Below are 21,747 nucleotides of genomic sequence, written 5' to 3'. Positions count from 1 at the left end.
TGGATAAAGTTAGTTATGAACAGTGCTGAAAAGATTCCTTTGACAATTTTTAGCTAAGCGAAAGGTTGTTTTAGTTAAGAACGGTGTTGAATGAGATTAATCCTGACTATTTTCAGATGAGAGAAGTGATATTTCAGTTAAGAAATGACAAGGAAACATGATGAAGTAACTATTTTTAGTTGACCGATGAATACTTTTAGTTGAGCAAAAGACAAAACATGATGAACATGACTTTTCTGATGATTGGCGGATAAATTTTTTTTAGATAAGAAATGACAATGAAACATGAAGAACACGGTTATTTTCTGTTGACTATGGATAAGTTTAGTTGAAAAATGACAAAAGTGACTATGTTTTAGTTGATTGGCGAAAGATTTTTAGTTAAGAAGTTACGAGAAAGGTTTGTCTTTGTAAATTTGGAACTGAATAAATTGTAGATTTGTTTAAGAACGGGGTTGGTAGAACTATTAAGTTGACTACGAGAATTACTTTGACATAGTTTTTGCAAATAAAAACTTGGTGACTAAAATTGTTGAGGGAACTGTAATGCAGTATAATATTATTTGACAAAGAACTAGTTAGTGAATGGAAGAAACAAAGAACATAAAAAATTGAGGTTAAGTAGGGGAATGAACACAGTGAACATACGGTGAACACAGAAAACATGTAAGAAAAAGTTGATGAATAGAGTGAACATGCAGGGAATATGAACTTATAGAGAATATGAAGACATGATAAGGAACATAGGGAATACAAAGAATGAACACTGAACGTGTGAAGAACAAGCTAAGAACATTGAGAACATGAATATTGAGTATAAAAGTTATACAGAGAACATATGATGCACATGAAAATATGACAAAGAACATAGTGAACATACGGGGAAAACGGCAGAAAAAATTTGAACTGAGCATGCTGTGAACATTTATAGAACATGGAATGAACACAGAAAACATGGAAAAAATGTGAAGAATACAGCTGAATATAGAGAAAATATGCAAATACAGGGGGACAAGAGCTGGAGCTCGTTAACTGACTTGATCTTATTTACTACGTCTGAAATATGACTGTTTAAAATTTCAGGGGGATTGGACTGCTAGTAGCGAAAATGTGGTCTCTGTCAAATTTGGGTCTTTAATTGGACTCTGATTAATTTCGATCATGAACTGGACTCTGGCGAATTTCTGTTGATAATTGGACTCTGATGAAATTTGAGCTTAAAACTGTCTCTGACTAATATTGCTCTCAAAGTAGACTCTGGTGAATTTCTGTTGATAATTGGACTCTGATGAAATTTGAGCTTAAAACTGTCTCTGACTAATTTTGCTCTCAAAGTAGACTCTGGCGAATTTCTGTTGATAATTGGACTCTGATGAAATATGAGCTTAAAACTGTCTCTGACTAATTTTGCTCTCAAAGTAGACTCTGGCGAATTTCTGTTGATAATTGGACTCTGATGAAATTTGATCTTAAAACTGTCTCTGACTAATTTTGCTCTCAAAGTAGACTCTGGCGAATTTCTGTTGATAATTGGACTCTGATGAAATATGAGCTAAAAACTGGGCTCTGTTCAATTTTGGTCTTTACAGGTGAAATAGCCGTAAATGGATATAAAACTAAATGTTATGGATAAGTTGTCTGTTTTCCTTAACAAAACATCTAAGACAATATTCTCTGAAAATGGTCCTTTTACAAATTCGGTCATAAACATATAAATAAACTTCTATGATTATTTGAAACTCTGAAAATAGCTGTAAGGAAATAGGAGGAGAGAGAGAGAGAGAGAGGGACAGTCCAGATATTATTATGGAGAAGATAAGATACGATTACCGAGGTGACCTGAAGGCCGTGTCTGGCTGACGTCTAAAGTAAACACAGGTCAGGCGACAGATTGCGAGGTAAGGGGGGAGGGAGGGGGGTGTGGTTCAATTACAGGTACACATAAACACACATAGCTTCACGTGTCTGTCGGTCTTGACAATATTACACATGGATATGCACACAAAACAGTCCATACTCGTATGACATTATTTTTAATTATAAGAACTTTAACAACTTCTAAAAATCTGTGACTGACAAAATTTACCTGAAAACCCTGGCTCATAAACACGAATTTGAATTTCTCCCATAAGGCCTTTAACAAACTTCTAAGTCTCGGAAATTATTTTCATCATAAGAAATCCTTACTTCTAAAATCTGTGACTGACAAAATTTACCAGAAAACCCTGGCTCCCACACGGGATTTTGGACCTGAAAACCATGGCTCCCACACGGGATTTTGGACCTGAAAACCCTGGCTCCCACACGGGATTTTGGACCTGAAAACCATGGCTCCCACAGAGGATTTTTCCCCCCCCCAAAAAAATCCCCTGTGAGGCGCCATCCCTACTACTGACCCTCACCCACTCCCTGACCCCTCACCTACTCCCTGACCCTCACCTACTCCCTGACCCTCACCCACTCCCTGACCCTCACCCACTCCCTGACCCTCACCCACTCCCTGACCCTCACCCACTCCCTGACCCTCACCCGCTCCCTGACCTTCAGACACTCCCTGACCCTCACCCACTCCCTGACCCTCACCCACTTCCTGACCCTCATCCACTCCCTGACCTTCACCCCCTCCCTGACCCTCACCTACTCCCTGACCCTCACCCGCTCCATTACCCTCACCCACTCCCTGACCCTCACCCACTCCCTGACCCCTCACCTACTCCCTGACCCTCACCCACTCCCTGACCCTCACCCACTCCCTGACCCTCACCCACTCCCTGACCCTCATCCACTCCCTGACCCTCATCCACTCCCTGACCTTCACCCCCTCCCTGACCCTCACCTACTCCCTGACCCTCACCTACTCCCTGACCCTCACCCACTAAATGACCCTCACCCACTTCCTGACCCTCACCCACTCCATGACCCTCACCCACTTCCTGACCCTCACCCACTCCCTGACCCTCACCCACTCCCTGACCCTCACCTACTCCCTGACCCTCACCCACTCCCTGACCCTCACCCACTCCCTGACCCTCACCCACTCCCTGACCCTCACTCACTCCCTGACCCTCACCCACTCCCTGACCCTCACCCACTCCCTGATCCTCACCCACTCCCTGACCCTCACCTACTCCCTGACCCTCACCCTCTCCCTGACCCTCACCCACTCCCTGACCCTCACTCGCTCCCTGACCGTCACCCACTCCCTGACCCTCACCCACTCCCTGACCCTAACCTACTCCCTGACCCTCACCCGCTCCCTGACCCTCACCCACTCCCTGACCCTCACCCACTCCCTGACCCTCACCCACTCACTGACCCTAACCCACTCCCTGGCCCTTACCCGCTCCCTGACCCTCACCCAATCCCTGACCCTCACCCTCTCTCTGACCCTCACCCACTCCCTAACCCTCACCCACTCCCTGACCCTAACCCACTCCCTGCCCCTTACCCACTCCTGACCCTCACCCATTCCTTGACCCTGATCCTCACCCACTCCCTGACCCTTACCCACTCCCTCACCCTCACCCACTCCCTGACCCTCACCCACTCCCTGACCCTCACCCACTCCATGACCCTCACCCGCTCCCTAACCCTCACCCACTCCATGACCCTCACCCACTTCCTGACCCTCACCCACTCCATGACCCTCACCCACTTCCTGACCCTCACCCACTCCCTGACCCTCACCTACTCCCTGACCCTCACCCGCTCCCTGACCCTCACCCAATCCCTGACCCTCACCCACTCCCTGACCCTCACCCACTCCCTGACCCTCATCTACTCCCTGACCTTCACCCCCTCCCTGGCCCTCACCCGCTTTCTGACCCTCACCCACTCCCTGACCCTCACCCACTCCCTGACCCCTCACCCACTCCCTGACCCTCACCTACTCCCTGGCCCTCACCCACTCCCTGACCCTCACCCACTCCCTGACCCTCACCCACTCCCTGACCCTCACCCACTCCCTGACCCTCACCCACTCCCTGACCCTCACCCACTCCCTGACCCTCACCCACTCCCTGACCCTCACCCACTTCCTGACCCTCACCCACTCCCTGACCCTCACCCACTCCCTGACCCTCACCCACTCCCTGACCCTCACCCACTCCCTGACCCTCACCCGCTCCCTGACCCTCACCCACTCCCTGACCCTCACCCACTCCCTGACCCTCACCCACTCCCTGACCCTCACCCACTCCCTGACCCTCACCCACTCCCTGACCCTCACCTACTCCCTGACCCTCACCCTCTCCCTGACCCTCACCCACTCCCTGACCCTCACTCGCTCCCTGACCGTCACCCACTCCCTGACCCTCACCCACTCCCTGACCCTAACCTACTCCCTGACCCTCACCCGCTCCCTGACCCTCACCCACTCCCTGACCCTCACCCACTCCCTGACCCTCACCCACTCACTGACCCTAACCCACTCCCTGGCCCTTACCCGCTCCCTGACCCTCACCCAATCCCTGACCCTCACCCTCTCTCTGACCCTCACCCACTCCCTAACCCTCACCCACTCCCTGACCCTAACCCTCTCCCTGCCCCTTACCCACTCCCAGACCCTCACCCATTCCTTGACCCTGATCCTCACCCACTCCCTGACCCTTACCCACTCCCTGACCCTCACCCACTCCCTGACCCTCACCCACTCCCTGACCCTCACCCACTCCATGACCCTCACCCGCTCCCTAACCCTCACCCACTCCATGACCCTCACCCACTTCCTGACCCTCACCCACTCCATGACCCTCACCCACTTCCTGACCCTCACCCACTCCCTGACCCTCACCTACTCCCTGACCCTCACCCGCTCCCTGACCCTCACCCACTCCCTGACCCTCACCCACTCCCTGACCCTCACCCACTCCCTGACCCTCATCCACTCACTGACCTTCACCCCCTCCCTGACCCTCACCCGATTCCTGACCCTCACCCACTCACTGACCCTCACCCACTCCCTGACCCCTCACCCACTCCCTGACCCTCACCCACTCCCTGGCCCTCACCCACTCCCTGACCCTCACCCACTCCCTGACCCTCACCCACTCCCTGACCCTCACCCACTCCCTGACCCTCACCCACTCCCTGACCCTCACCCACTCCCTGACCCTCACCCACTCCCTGACCCTCACCCACTTCCTGACCCTCACCCACTCCCTGACCCTCACCCACTCCCTGACCCTCACTCACTCCCTGACCCTCACCCACTCCCTGACCCTCACCCGCTCCCTGACCCTCACCCGCTCCCTGACCCTCACCCACTCCCTGACCCTCACCCACTCCCTGACCCTCACCCACTCCCTGACCCTCACCCACTCCCTGACCCTCACCCACTCCCTGACCCTCACCCACTCCCTGACCCTCACCCACTCCCTGACCCTCACCCACTCCCTGACCCTCACCCACTCCCTGACCCGGCCTCACCCACTCCCTGACCCTCACCCGCTCCCTGACCCTCACCCACTCCCTGACCCTCACCCACTCCCTGACCCTCACCCATTCCCTGACCCTCACCCACTCTCTGACCCTCACCCATTCCCTGACCCTTACCCATTCCCTGACCCTCACCCACTCTCTGACCCTCACCCATTCCCTGACCCTCACCCTCTCCCTGACCCTCACCCACTCCCTGACCCTCACCCACTCCCTGACCCTCACCCATTCCCTGACCCACACCCATTCCCTGACCCTCACCCTCTCCCTGACCCTCACCCACTCCCTGACCCTCACCCACTCCCTGACCCTCACCCACTCCCTGACCCTCACCCACTCCCTGACCCTCACCCACTCCCTGACCCTCACCCATTCCCTGACCCTCACCCACTCTCTGACCCTCACCCATTCCCTGACCCTCACCCTCTCCCTGACCCTCACCCACTCCCTGACCCTCACCTACTCCCTGACCCTCACCCACTTCCTGACCCTCACCCACTCCCTGACCCTCACCCACTTCCTGACCCTCATCCACTCCCTGACCTTCACCCCCTCCCTGACCCTCACCTACTCCCTGACCCTCACCCGCTCCATTACCCTCACCCACTCCCTGACCCTCACCCACTCCCTGACCCCTCACCTACTCCCTGACCCTCACCTACTCCCTGACCCTCACCCGCTCCATTACCCTCACCCACTCCCTGACCCTCACCCACTCCCTGACCCCTCACCTACTCCCTGACCCTCACCCACTCCCTGACCCTCACCCACTCCCTGACCCTCACCCACTCCCTGACCCTCATCCACTCCCTGACCTTCACCCCCTCCCTGACCCTCACCTACTCCCTGACCCTCACCTACTCCCTGACCCTCACCCACTAAATGACCCTCACCCACTTCCTGACCCTCACCTACTCCCTGACCCTCACCCACTAAATGACCCTCACCCACTTCCTGACCCTCACCCACTCCATGACCCTCACTTACTTCCTGACCCTCACCCACTCCCTGACCCTCACCCACTCCCTGACCCTCACCTACTCCCTGACCCTCACCCACTCCCTGACCCTCACCCACTCCCTGACCCTCACCCACTCCCTGACCCTCACTCACTCCCTGACCCTCACCCACTCCCTGACCCTCACCCACTCCCTGATCCTCACCCACTCCCTGACCCTCACCTACTCCCTGACCCTGACCCTCTCCCTGACCCTCACCCACTCCCTGACCCTCACTCGCTCCCTGACCGTCACCCACTCCCTGACCCTCACCCACTCCCTGACCCTAACCTACTCCCTGACCCTCACCCGCTCCCTGACCCTCACCCACTCCCTGACCCTCACCCACTCCCTGACCCTCACCCACTCACTGACCCTAACCCACTCCCTGGCCCTTACCCGCTCCCTGACCCTCACCCAATCCCTGACCCTCACCCTCTCTCTGACCCTCACCCACTCCCTAACCCTCACCCACTCCCTGACCCTAACCCACTCCCTGCCCCTTACCCACTCCTGACCCTCACCCATTCCTTGACCCTGATCCTCACCCACTCCCTGACCCTTACCCACTCCCTGACCCTCACCCACTCCCTGACCCTCACCCACTCCCTGACCCTCACCCACTCCATGACCCTCACCCGCTCCCTAACCCTCACCCACTCCATGACCCTCACCCACTTCCTGACCCTCACCCACTCCATGACCCTCACCCACTTCCTGACCCTCACCCACTCCCTGACCCTCACCTACTCCCTGACCCTCACCCGCTCCCTGACCCTCACCCAATCCCTGACCCTCACCCACTCCCTGACCCTCACCCACTCCCTGACCCTCATCTACTCCCTGACCTTCACCCCCTCCCTGGCCCTCACCCGCTTTCTGACCCTCACCCACTCACTGACCCTCACCCACTCCCTGACCCCTCACCCACTCCCTGACCCTCACCTACTCCCTGACCCTCACCCACTCCCTGACCCTCACCCACTCCCTGACCCTCACCCACTCCCTGACCCTCACCCACTCCCTGACCCTCACCCACTCCCTGACCCTCACCCACTCCCTGACCCTCACCCACTCCCTGACCCTCACCCACTTCCTGACCCTCACCCACTCCCTGACCCTCACCCACTCCCTGACCCTCACTCACTCCCTGACCCTCACCCACTCCCTGACCCTCACCCACTCCCTGACCCTCACCCGCTCCCTGACCCTCACCCACTCCCTGACCCTCACCCACTCCCTGACCCTCACCCACTCCCTGACCCTCACCCACTCCCTGACCCTCACCCACTCCCTGACCCTCACCTACTCCCTGACCCTCACCCTCTCCCTGACCCTCACCCACTCCCTGACCCTCACTCGCTCCCTGACCGTCACCCACTCCCTGACCCTCACCCACTCCCTGACCCTAACCTACTCCCTGACCCTCACCCACTCCCTGACCCAAACCCACTCCCTGACCCTCACCCACTCCCTGACCCTCACCCACTCACTGACCCTAACCCACTCCCTGGCCCTTACCCGCTCCCTGACCCTCACCCAATCCCTGACCCTCACCCTCTCTCTGACCCTCACCCACTCCCTAACCCTCACCCACTCCCTGACCCTAACCCACTCCCTGCCCCTTACCCACTCCCTGACCCCTCACCCATTCCTTGACCCTGATCCTCACCCACTCCCTGACCCTTACCCACTCCCTGACCCTCACCCACTCCCTGACCCTCACCCACTCCCTGACCCTCACCCACTCCATGACCCTCACCCGCTCCCTAACCCTCACCCACTCCATGACCCTCACCCACTTCCTGACCCTCACCCACTCCATGACCCTCACCCACTTCCTGACCCTCACCCACTCCCTGACCCTCACCTACTCCCTGACCCTCACCCGCTCCCTGACCCTCACCCACTCCCTGACCCTCACCCACTCCCTGACCCTCACCCACTCCCTGACCCTCATCCACTCACTGACCTTCACCCCCTCCCTGACCCTCACCCGCTTCCTGACCCTCACCCACTCACTGACCCTCACCCACTCCCTGACCCCTCACCCACTCCCTGACCCTCACCCACTCTTTGGCCCTCACCCACTCCCTGACCCTCACCCACTCCCTGACCCTCACCCACTCCCTGACCCTCACCCACTCCCTGACCCTCACCCACTCCCTGACCCTCACCCACTCCCTGACCCTCACCCACTCCCTGACCCTCACCCACTTCCTGACCCTCACCCACTCCCTGACCCTCACCCACTCCCTGACCCTCACCCACTCCCTGACCCTCACCCACTCCCTGACCCTCACCCACTCCCTGACCCTCACCCGCTCCCTGACCCTCACCCACTCCCTGACCCTCACCCACTCCCTGACCCTCACCCACTCCCTGACCCTCACCCACTCCCTGACCCTCACCCACTCCCTGACCCTCACCCACTCCCTGACCCTCACCCACTCCCTGACCCTCACCCACTCCCTGACCCTCACCCATTCCCTGACCCTCACCCACTCTCTGACCCTCACCCATTCCCTGACCCTCACCCTCTCCCTGACCCTCACCCACTCCCTGACCCTCACCTACTCCCTGACCCTCACCCACTCCCTGACCCTCACCCACTCCCTGACCCTCACCCACTCCCTGACCCTCACCCACTCCCTGACCCTCACCCATTCCCTGACCCTCACCCATTCCATGACCCTCACCCACTCTCTGACCCTCACCCACTCCCTGACCCTCACCCGTTCCCTGACCCTCACCCACTCCCTGACCCTCACCCACTCCCTGACCCTCACCCACTCCCTGACCCTCACCCTCTCCCTGACCCTCACCCACTCCCTGACCCTCACCCACTCCCTGACCCTCACCCACTCCCTGACCCTCACCCACTCCCTGACCCTCACCCATTCCCTGACCCTCACCCACTCTCTGACCCTCACCCACTCTCTGACCCTCACCCACTCCCTGACCCTCACCTACTCCCTGACCCTCACCCGCTCCCTGACCCTCACCCACTCCCTGACCCTCACCCACTCCCTGACCCTCACCCACTCCCTGACCCTCATCCACTCACTGACCTTCACCCCCTCCCTGACCCTCACCCGCTTCCTGACCCTCACCCACTCACTGACCCTCACCCACTCCCTGACCCCTCACCCACTCCCTGACCCTCACCCACTCTTTGGCCCTCACCCACTCCCTGACCCTCACCCACTCCCTGACCCTCACCCACTCCCTGACCCTCACCCACTCCCTGACCCTCACCCACTCCCTGACCCTCACCCACTCCCTGACCCTCACCCACTCCCTGACCCTCACCCACTTCCTGACCCTCACCCACTCCCTGACCCTCACCCACTCCCTGACCCTCACTCACTCCCTGACCCTCACCCACTCCCTGACCCTCACCCACTCCCTGACCCTCACCCGCTCCCTGACCCTCACCCACTCCCTGACCCTCACCCACTCCCTGACCCTCACCCACTCCCTGACCCTCACCCACTCCCTGACCCTCACCCACTCCCTGACCCTCACCCACTCCCTGACCCTCACCCACTCCCTGACCCTCACCCACTCCCTGACCCTCACCCACTCCCTGACCCTCACCCACTCCCTGACCCTCACCCATTCCCTGACCCTCACCCACTCTCTGACCCTCACCCATTCCCTGACCCTCACCCTCTCCCTGACCCTCACCCACTCCCTGACCCTCACCTACTCCCTGACCCTCACCCACTCCCTGACCCTCACCCACTCCCTGACCCTCACCCACTCCCTGACCCTCACCCACTCCCTGACCCTCACCCATTCCCTGACCCTCACCCATTCCATGACCCTCACCCACTCTCTGACCCTCACCCACTCCCTGACCCTCACCCGTTCCCTGACCCTCACCCACTCCCTGACCCTCACCCACTCCCTGACCCTCACCCATTCCCTGACCCTCACCCTCTCCCTGACCCTCACCCACTCCCTGACCCTCACCCATTCCCAGACCCTCACCCTCTCCCTGACCCTCACCCACTCCCTGACCCTCACCCACTCCCTGACCCTCACCCACTCCATGACCCTCACCCGCTCCCTAACCCTCACCCACTCCATGACCCTCACCCACTTCCTGACCCTCACCCACTTCATGACCCTCACCCACTTCCTGACCCTCATTTACTCCCTGACCCTCACCCACTCCCTGACCCTCACCCACTCCATGACCCTCACCCACTTCCTGACCCTCACCCACTCCCTGACCCTCACCCACTCCCTGACCCACACCTACTCCCTGACCCTCACCCACTTCCTTACCCTCACTAACTCCCTGACCCTCACCCACTCGCTGACCCTTACCCACTCCCTGACCCTCACCCACTCCCTGACCCTCACCCACTCTCATTGAGTGGGTGAGGGTCAGGGAGTGGATGCTATTGTTTAAGTGCCAGTTTGCGTTTGTGCGCATGTGTGTGTGCGTGTGGGTGCAGGTGTGTAAACATGTGGACATGACACTAAACTCTGTAATGCATATGTGTGGTGTCTCCCTCCACAGATGGGTTCTGTGCTCAGGACGAGGACCACCGAGGCGGGTGGTGGTACAGTTTCTGCAGTTATTTGTTTCCCACGCATCTCCATAGTCACATGGGGACAGTTTACTGGACGCCAGGTGTCAAAGGCGACTACGTGCGTCTCCAGCAGCTACAGATGATGACACGACCCCAGAACTTCCCAACTTGTCACGAGTGATTGTTGGTAAGATGAGGTGGTGGTGAGCTGGGAGTGGTGCCTCCCTATTACTGCCTTACCTACCTATTACTGCCTTGCCTATTAGCGCCGTTCCTAGTACTGCCTTACCTATTTCTGCCATACTTACTACTGTGTTAACTATTAATGCATTACATATTACCGCATTACATGTTATTCTTTACCTATTACTGCCTTGCCTATTAGCGCCATGCCTATTGCTGCCTTACCTATTTGTTCCTTACCAATTAGCGATTTAACTATAACAACCTTACCTTCTGATGCCCTATACGCTAGTGCCTTAACTATTAGTGACTTACCTATTACAACATTACCTGTTACTACCTTTCCTATTACTGCGGTACCAATTACTGTTTTTTCTATTACTGTTTTAGTAATTACTGCCTTACCTATGTGAGACTAAGTGTGGGGGGGGGGGGGGGGTAAGGTAATATGATGGAAGTGGTGAGTGGAAGTGGGACATACCTATTAGTGCCTTACCTATTAGTGCTTACCAACTAGTGCTTACCTATTAGTGCCTTACCTATTAGTGCTTACCAACTAGTGCTTACCTATTAGTGCCTTACCTATTAGTGCTTACCAACTAGTGCTTACCTATTAGTGCCTTACCTATTAGTGCTTACCAACTAGTGCTTACCAACTAGTGCTTACCAACTAGTGCTTATCTATTAGTGTCTTACCTATTAGTGCTTACCAACTAGTGCTTACCTATTAGTGTCTTACCTACTAGTGCTTACCTATTAGTGTCTTACCTATTAGTGTCTTACCTATTAGTGTCTTACCTATTAGTGTCTTACCTATTAGTGCTTACCTATTAGTGCCTTACCTAATAGTACTCGCCTGTATGTACCTTATCTACTGGTGCTTACCTATTAGTGCATTACCTAATAGTACCTGAAGGTAGAAACGGAGGTATAATTTGTCCTAATGAATTAAATCAATTTCCAGTCCAAATTACCTAGTAAATTAAATAAAGGTTAGACTGGGTTTAATTCGATATATGTAAATAGTTTGTTCTCATGGGAAGTGGGCGGCTCATGTAACAGTGGCCATGGATAGTAGGAAGAATGTGGCGGCACGACGCTTCATGTTAGTAATGTTAGTAAATTTAATTTCCTAACACAATAATTTATCTCATCGTACTAGGTGTTAGTATTTGGGGTGTCAGAAATATCCGACAATGGACACTGGAGTGCTTGCAATTTACCTGGGAGATCACTCTGTAGGCTTCTTTATCTTGGAGAGGGGTTGAGCGTCACCATTATTATGAGGTGTGGCTCCAAAACTGGTCTTGTTGTCTTGAGTACACACCCTACTCGAGCCGCCGTGACTCCCCGTTTTCTCCTTGTTCTCCTAAATCCCCCTTTAGAGAGTTATTGTTCACTGTCACCCTGTCAGCAACCGTGACCTTTTCTCTCTCTCTCACGCACACTTTCCGGGAACCTCTACAGGAGAAGAGAAAAGACCAGCTGTTAACAAACATTTAATGTATTAAAACGTACACAACAAAAGATATATAATACAATGTTACCACACAACACTGTAAACTGCTACAAACTGGTAGCACTCTCATGTCATATCTTAACTTCATCAACTATCTACATCAGGCTGTTGCACATCTCTTGGCTTACAACTTACGATCTCCTCCCTGCTTGGGGTTGAAATACATGACACCACAATAATATATCTTCAATCATAAAGGAATATTAATCTCTGCGTGGGGCTGAAATACCTGGAACATCTACATAATATTCCCAACAAAAAGGAAATAAATCTCTCACCCTTACACTGCGTCTTACATGCCAATAATCACTTAAGCACTCCTCTCATACATTAATGTGTTCACATGATCCTCTGTTCTGCTCCAAGAGGCTCACTACCAATGCATATATCAAGGTCCTCCAAAATATGGTAAGGTACTTCTGCAGTTCTCCCAATCTGCTGCAAATGAAGTCCTACTCCAACATCGGTGAAACTCCTCCACCAGCTCCACAAAGAAACGTGTAGCTCCGCTACACTGCTTGAAGTTCAATTCCACAACATGGAGTTCTGCTCTACCTTAGAGATCAGCATACCTTCTTCTCCAGCCTCGAAGTTCCTCCATTAATTTCTTCCCAGACAAACCTGCAATTCCATTACCATGCCAATAAAATGCTTTCCTAACAAAACATATCTAGTAAACTTATATGCCAGGACTAAATTTCGCCCTCTGACGCCGCTTCACGTCGGCCCAACTGTGGTGGGTACTCCCCCATCCTTGGGCTATCTTGAGATCTTGAGATGATTTCGGGGCTTTTAGTGTCCCCGCGGCCCAGTCCTCGACCAGGCCTCCACCCCCAGCAAACAGCCCGTGACAGCTGACTAATACCCAGGTACCTATTTTACTGCTAGGTAACAGGGGCATAGGGTGAAAGAAACTCTGCCCATTGTTTCTCGCCGGCGCCTGGGATCGAACCCAGGACCACAGGATCACAAGTCCAGCGTGCTGTCCGCTCGGCCGACCGGCTCCCTATCGAGTCCATACTGGACTCGGGTGAGTCCATACTGGAAACGTGTCTTGACACGACGTTTGGATCTCTGCCTTGGTCACGAAGCTTGGGGCATCTGCCCATCTGTCGCTCATTGTCCTCCCTCGAGAGAGGATATAACACTCCTCCCTCCAGCATGTTCTCTTTTCTCTATCTGCTTATTTTAGCTCACTGACACAATAAAATATATATCCTACATGTATATACACTTGCCATGATCCCTGGGCATACGATCAGTCATGGACAAGCACTGTAACAACTGACAAATGAGCTTACTGCAGAATTCGTAGCTTGGGGGCGCTCAACTCTGGTGCTCCAAAAAATGGCATCCTCTCAGTTGTCCAACAAAGTCACTTAATGTCTGCCTCACACAATGAGCTCACACAGCTCTTTTGCTCCTGACTTGATCTCACACAATCGCCTGGCAGGCTCCACACAAAGTCACCTGCTTATCCTTCTCCACCTGAGGACATAATGATTTAGAGTTCCACACAGGCACGACCATCTTTAGGCTAGAGGTCGTCTCCAAATCCTCACAAATACCAAATTCAAATATATAAGTTACGTGTGTCATGCCCTTGGCAGCTTCCTCAACAGTCATGCACTGTAGCCAGCACTCAAACACTTCATTCAGGGCCGTATTCTTCAATATTCCTGGGACACTGGAACACACGTCTATCTCTGACTGCGGCCACTCAAATGGCGATAATGTGACCGCTAGCATCACAAACTGTCGACATCCTATTTCTAGTAACATTGAAAGGATGCTCATTCTATGCCTGCATTATTAAAACGTTTATAAATATATATCTCTCTCTGACCTCTTAAATTCTGGCCTGGAAAGCAGAATAACTCTCATCAAGTAGACTCGTTCTTCCAGGCTACCTGTGTAAAACTGTGTACACTATCTCACTTGGGTACGTTTATAAAAATCTACGGATTTTTTCTTTTTATTTGTAAAACAAAAGTAAAGACACCATAAAAGGCACCGACATACAAAGTAACATAGCACAGACCAAGAACATAGAACAACAATTATCACAGAAAACATTGCACATAAAGCAATACAACTGAAAATTAATTTATAATGGAATTCACAATATACAATACACAAGAAAAAATTCAGGGTGCCGAGGCACCAGCACAACTAAGGACAAGACCAGAACATAAGCACTAAGTGACACAATAACAAAGCACGAAAATGGAAAAAAACTACAAAATACAGACAGAATACACAAGGATACAAAACAAATATTAACTAAAATAAACAATTAGGCAAAACATAAAACCAAAATAAAATAAAAACCAAAACAAAACCGCCGTCTCAGAAGGAACTAGGTACGCTAAGGAAGAACAAATCCCAAACACTACAAGTTTTGAGAATATTAACATAAGAACGGTGGTACAAACGAATATAAAAAGTTACACAAAAAAGGCACCAAAGCGCCATAGCACAACAAAACTACAGCACAGCAAAGCAGATAAACAGATTAACACAGACAAATCAATAGGTATCAACATATTTATCCAGAAAGTTAACACGAGGATATTTCTCAAGGTAGGCATCCCACAGATCCCACTCCTCCTTAGATGGGGGAACGCCCTCGCCTAACCGTTGGGGGCGATACATAAACTCTGGCACAACCAGCATGGGGGTCTCCTCCACAGGGGGCAGTTGCACAGGAGGCAGCTGCACAGGGAGTGGCTGCAACACAGGGCACAGCCGTGCAGGTGGGGGATGCACAAGGGGGTGGCCCTCAGAGTGCCTATTCACGTCTGCCCAGGCCACACAACGATGGGGAGACCAACTGAGGGTGCTCCGTGACCGCTTGGAGACCGGGAGCAGGTCATCGAAACTGTCGGGCCCCCCAGGAGGCACCTCAGCTGAACCCCCGGGAGAATGTCCAAGACCACATACAGCATGATCCCGTAACACCACAGCTTCAACGACCAGGGAAATCGGACCACACACCACCGAAGACCGCTCCGCGTGCACATCCATTAGCACAAGCTCTGAAGACACGGCAACCGAAGACAGGGCAGGCGGGGGGCAGAGGAGCTGGCGTCGGGGTCAGAATAGCACAGCCTAAGGGCAGAATACCCACATCGCCAGCTTGGCGGGCTGCAGGCACTGGGGCAATCACCAGAGCAGCCACCGGGCGGGAGACATCACCTACGTCGACATCACACAGAGATGCATCCAGGTCCTCAAGCGGAGAAAAAGTCTTCCTCCCTTGAAGAGGTTTACATGCCGAATACTGCAAGCCCCACAATCTGCAGACTGATGCCCTGACAGTCCGCAACTGAAACAAGTCCGGGGCTGGCCCGCATAGAAATGGACAGAAAACATGGACAGAACATTGTCCAAAACATGGACATTTTCTACATGGACAGAAAAGTCCAGTAGCATGACCGATGACAGAATAGGGCTCTTAAGGCGCATTGCCAAAGTGCACGTCCCTCTCGGGACACCCTTACACCTTCCGAAGGAGACGACGTTCGTCATGTGCAGCACTCGCCCAAACCTGGCAAAGTTCTAACAAAGGATATCCTCGGGGAACTCAAAAGGCGCTCGATGCTCCGCCACATACGTCATCACACCACAACAGTAAGACACAGTCACAGACCCACCACCATCAGGGAGTGTTAAGGAGCGCCCATCATAATGCTCCACAATATTGCGGTAAACAGCTGAGGAGCAAAATTTCACCACAGCTCATCGCCCAGAAATCAGCTGTACACCACACACGTCCGCTACTGGAATACGCAACAGGTCCAAAGTAGCCACCTCCACAGCTGGATAAGAAGTGTGGTTAGAGAATTCCAATCCAACAGAACCCTTCCATACGACAGAGGGCAGAGGCCAGCTTCCCATACCGTGCTGGCCTTCCCAAACCACTGACCAGCACGCTCCCTGGGCCCCTCGGGAATCTCACGGTTCCCCCTCCCCCTCATGGGGCTGGGGAACCAGGAGCTAACACCATCACGTCCACCTCCGCCTGTGGCCAGGCGAGCACTCCCGATATCTACTGATAAAGTCCAATTATCCCATGGATTAATTAGTTGATTGATCATTAATTGAATAGGGTACATGTTTAATGTTTTAATGGAGTTAAAGCTGCCCTTTTAATGCCAAAATAGAAACCAAATTTCCATCTCCTTCTATAGACCTCACTTGAGTGCAGCACATCAATTTGAAATTTTATGTGTTACCGACATTTATTCAATACAGTCATGGCGAAAACTGTGCAAATGGAAAAAAAAAATTCCACTTAAGGCAGATAATTTGAACTCAGCTTTAATAATAACTATTCTCGTGGACTTTGGAGCACTAGTGATAACTCGCATAGCTTCATTTTGCAAAATTTCAAGGGATTTCAGCTCTTTCTCTGTATACAGTGGGATTTGTAGAGCATTGTAGTCAATCACAGAGTGGAAAAATTATATATAGATGATTCTTGAAAGTCTCACGCTAATTTTATGATTGACACCAACTAGAGTCCGTAAGGGCTTTAATCTCTACTCTTATGAGAAGAAAGGTACCCCGGGTCGTTAATGGGGGCACCAAGGTACCTGTAAGTCTCGCTGTGGTCAAGTGCACGACCACCTATATGATAACTGGGTGGTGGAATACCACATGGAATGAGAGCACGTTTTTTCTATACAGAGATAAAACAGCCCGTGCTCATAAATAGCGGCCAATTTCCATTCCATACACCTGCCAATCCCCTTGTTTATGCAACTCGTCCTCAGACCAAGTCCATTCTATCCAGTAGTCGACCCTAAAGAAGCCTTCATCAATTTTAACCTGCCCATCCTCCTAACACAGATCCAGCAGTCGACCCCACAGACGCATTCATGAATTTGTACATGCTGTCTATTCAAAACGGAAATTTTCTCATATATAAAATAATATTATAAAATATTATAATTTTGTGCATATATATAGGAATAGGTTAAGTTAGGTTAGGCGTTTAGGTTGCGTTGGCGATTATTTGTATTCAACCGGTCCTCGACTCAAGTCCATTACATCCAGCGGTCGACCCCACAGACGCATTCATAAATTTTAATATGCTGTTCATTCAAAACGGGAATTTTCTCAAGTATAAATTAATATTATAATATATAAGCATTTTGTGCATATATAGGCATAGGTTAGGTTAGGTTAGGTGTTTAGGTTCTGTTGGCGATTATTTGTTTTTGTAGTACGTGGGTGAAGCATTTATAGCGTTGATTCGAACAAAATTCGTCAGTGAAGCACTTGTTCCGGAAGTGTTCGAACGTCAGCAGTTGTGAGTCGTGTGTAAACCGCTTTTCATTCATGAACAGGGGGTTTGGCGGGTGCATGGAATCACTTTTGGATCTTTGTTTGGAGGACGGGCGGTGTATTTGTAGTATGTGGGTGAAGCATTTACAGCGTTGTGGTTCGAAGAAAATTCGTCATTGAAGCACTTGTTCGGGAAGTGTTCGAACGAAATCAGATGTGAGTCGTGTGTAAACCGTTTTTCATTCATAAACAGGGGGTTTGGCGGGTGCATGGAATCACTTTTGGGTCTTTGTTTGGAGGACGGGCTGGTGAATGATAACTTGTTGGTATATGAATTAAAAACTGATAGTCTGAATTCATCTCGAATAAGTGCTTCACTGACGACTTTTATTTCAACTACAACGCTGTAAATGCCAGCCCGTCCTCCAAACAAAGCCCCAAAAGTGATTCCATCCCCCCTTTTTATGAATGTAAAACGGTTTACACACGACTCACAACTGATTTCGTTCGAACACTTCCGGAACAAGTGCTTCACCGACGAGTTTTGTTCGAACCACTTCGCTATAAATGCTTCACCCACGTACTACAAATGCAAATAATCGCCAACCGAACCTAAACACCTAACCTAACCTAACCTATGCATATATATATGCACAATATGCTAATATATTATAATATTAATTTATACTTGAGAAAATTCCCGTTTTGAATGAACAGCATATTAAAATTTATGAATGCGTCTATGGGGTCGACCGCTGGATGTAATGAACTTGAGTCGAGGACGGGTTGCACCCACGTACTACAAATACCAACCCGTCCTCGACTCAAGTCCATTACAACCAGCGGTCGACCCCACAGACGCATTCATAAATTTTAACATGCTGTTCATTCAAAACAGGAATTTTCTCAAATATAAATTAATATTATGATATATTAGCATATTGTGCATATATAGGCATAGGTTAGGTTAGGTGGTTGGGTTCTGTTGGCGACTATTTGTATTTGTAGTACGTGGGTGAAGCATTTATAGTGTTGTGGTTCGAACAAAATTCGTCAGTGAAGCATTTGTTCTGGAAGTGTTCGAACGAAATGAGTTGTGAGTCATGTGTAAATCGTTTTTCATTCATAAACAGGGGGTTTGGCGGGTGCATGGAATCACTTTTGGATCTTTGTTTGGAGGACGGGCTGACAAATACAAATAATTGCCATTAGAACCTTAGCACCTAACCTAACCTAAACTATGCCTATATACACACAATATGCTAATATATTATAATATTAATTTATATATGAGAAAATTCCCGTTTTGAATGAACAGCATGTTAAAATTTATGAATGCGTCTGTGGGGCCGACCGCTGGATGTAATGGACTTGAGATGAGGACGGGTTGCTATAAATGCTTCACCCACATACTTCAAATACAGATAATCGCCAACAAAACCTAAACACCTAACCTCACCTACGCCTAACTATACATATAATTTTTATGTATAAGAATATTAATTTATATATGAGAACAAACTAATTTTGAATACACAGTTTGCTAAGGACAATTCGTTCAAACACTACGAATACACGATGTTAGAGTTATAAGTCTATAATTATCTGATTGTGCTTAATGGATAGGAACAATGGCATTGTCCTAACATCAGGTAGTACCCTGATGCTTGGACAATCAATTCTTGGTGTTATGTTCTGTATAACACCAGAAGTGGATTGCCTGGTACAGTCATGGAAAAATAATTTTTTATCAACCAGTTTCTTGGAAAGCGCAGAAAGGCATCGCTGCATTTGTTTTGTCATAGTATTGGGTTAGATTATAAATGACTAAGCGCTTTGTAACGACGAGTCTCGTTTTGATTTCTTTATTGGAACAACATATAAATACAACATAAAAAGCACGGTACCAAAGCACCAGAACAGGTGAGTACAGAGAACACATAAACACATACAATACAAAATAAACACCAAAAGATTGAGAAGTACACCAGTGCAACAGAACTGTACAGTAAACATAACACACGCAAATCATAGTAAAATATAATGCAAAATAACAGAACCAGACCACACCCGCCGACCAACACATGGATGGCATATATATCAGGAAAGAACATCAAAACAATACGGTGAAATGCACAAAATTAAAACGCACCACCTACACAGTGCCACGCTCACACACCAGAGCCCAGAAAAATGGGACCGTTAACACCTCTATAACACTGAGAGGGCACAGTACCGGCATCAAACATCACAATAAGAACATAAAAAATATAAAACAAAAAATATGCATAAAACAAACAGAAAGAACTCCAACACAACAAAATGTAACATAGCATAAACAATATGCAAAACACACATAACTCAAAGCACTACTTTAGTACAACAACAACACACACCAACACAAACACTGTATACCAAGACACACAAACCAACACACAGAGAATATAACAGATACGGAAATCCGTCCAAACAACACACACCGCATCAGTCCGCAACAACAGAGACACGAGACACATGAAAGATAAATATAGAGCACACAAACAACACACAACATATCACAATATTTAAATTAGTAACAACCAGGCAATGGAGAACACATTCACAAAAATTTAAAAAACATTAAAGGAGTAAGAGAACACACAACAACAAAAAAACACAATCTGCTGCACATCCCACATACGCTTCCGTAAACCAACAATTAAGCACCCTCGGTAAAGTCCGCCGTAATCACCACATAGAATACCGCAACCGACTCCACAAAAAGCCCAAAACCTGACCCCCACATTGTACCCTTCCATCCTACAACCTGCAAACAAAAAACTTAATCCGAAAACGATACACTTAGCCTATTACGAATTTTCCTGTTCCCTCGAGGAAATGACAGGAACAGAAAAAGGCAACAAATCCACGTGCAGCCCTGGCCCACAAGAAGCCACAATAGTATCCCGCAACCAGTCCTTCAAACCGACAACCCGACCCGCAAAAATAAAAGATATGCAATTGAGACTTACTTTCCCCACAATGAACACAACCGTCTTAGTCCACCAAACCCAACATAAACAACCGGGCATTCATAGGCAACGTCTCATGCAACAAACGAAACATCTATTCCGGCGGCCTAGGCGAGATAGACGTTCCAAGCAACACGACCCAAATAGTCCCTCAGTCAAAACACGGGCACAACCCCTCGACCCTGTGACACACCCCAATTTAATTAAAAGCGCCCCGTACACCTCACGACAACCAAACGCAACGCATCCTCCGAATAGATAGTACGTTTTAATACTAAATATAATAAGTACATTCCTTATTGTCTGCACAGTACATAAATACACTTAATTGTGCCCTTACATTTACCTCCCCATATCTTCTCCTTTTCTGTTAACACTCAAAATTCTAGAATGAAATTTTCATGTTCAATTCTATATACACAAGTTTTAAATATAAAGAATTTCTTTTTCAGTTTTATTAAACAATAGACATTTTATAAAAAATTTGAAAATATTCTGAGTTACTTTATAATTTATTGAAAGACTTATTTTATCTATATAAATAAAATTAGAAATGTTTGTTTGGTCAAAATCGCTAATCTCCGAAAGTTCTTCATCGATTGCTTTGAAATTTTCACACAATGTTTCATTTGCATCCGGCCAGGTTTTTAAATACATACTGTATAGATGTCACGTCTGTGACGGTAAAAAAAACATGCTTTTTCTGAAAAACTGTGTTTTTCATGAGAGGGGAAATCTTCGAAACCTCTTTACCGATTGCT

At 50.2% G+C, this 21,747-nt stretch overlaps 1 protein-coding gene and 1 long non-coding RNA gene across 2 annotated transcripts in view; one reads left to right on the top strand and one right to left on the bottom strand.

Moving 5' to 3' along the window:
- The window catches only part of LOC138365061 (fibrinogen-like protein A), a 648,457-nt gene that overhangs the window by 320,975 nt on the left and 305,735 nt on the right, over window positions 1–21,747 (bottom strand). The window lies entirely within an intron of this gene.
- The window catches only part of LOC138365113 (uncharacterized), a 61,919-nt gene continuing 51,143 nt past the window's right edge, over window positions 10,972–21,747 (top strand). The window contains exon 1 of the long non-coding RNA XR_011228655.1: window positions 10,972–11,168. This is a non-coding gene — a long non-coding RNA (uncharacterized lncRNA). The remainder of the gene's footprint in view (window positions 11,169–21,747) is intronic.

This window comes from Procambarus clarkii, chromosome 15 (assembly GCF_040958095.1).
Source record: "Procambarus clarkii isolate CNS0578487 chromosome 15, FALCON_Pclarkii_2.0, whole genome shotgun sequence".
In the NCBI taxonomy this organism is placed as follows: Eukaryota; Metazoa; Arthropoda; class Malacostraca; order Decapoda; family Cambaridae; genus Procambarus; species Procambarus clarkii.
The sequence above is the reverse complement of the archived record's forward strand: the minus strand, read 5'-3'. Positions and strand labels throughout refer to the sequence as shown.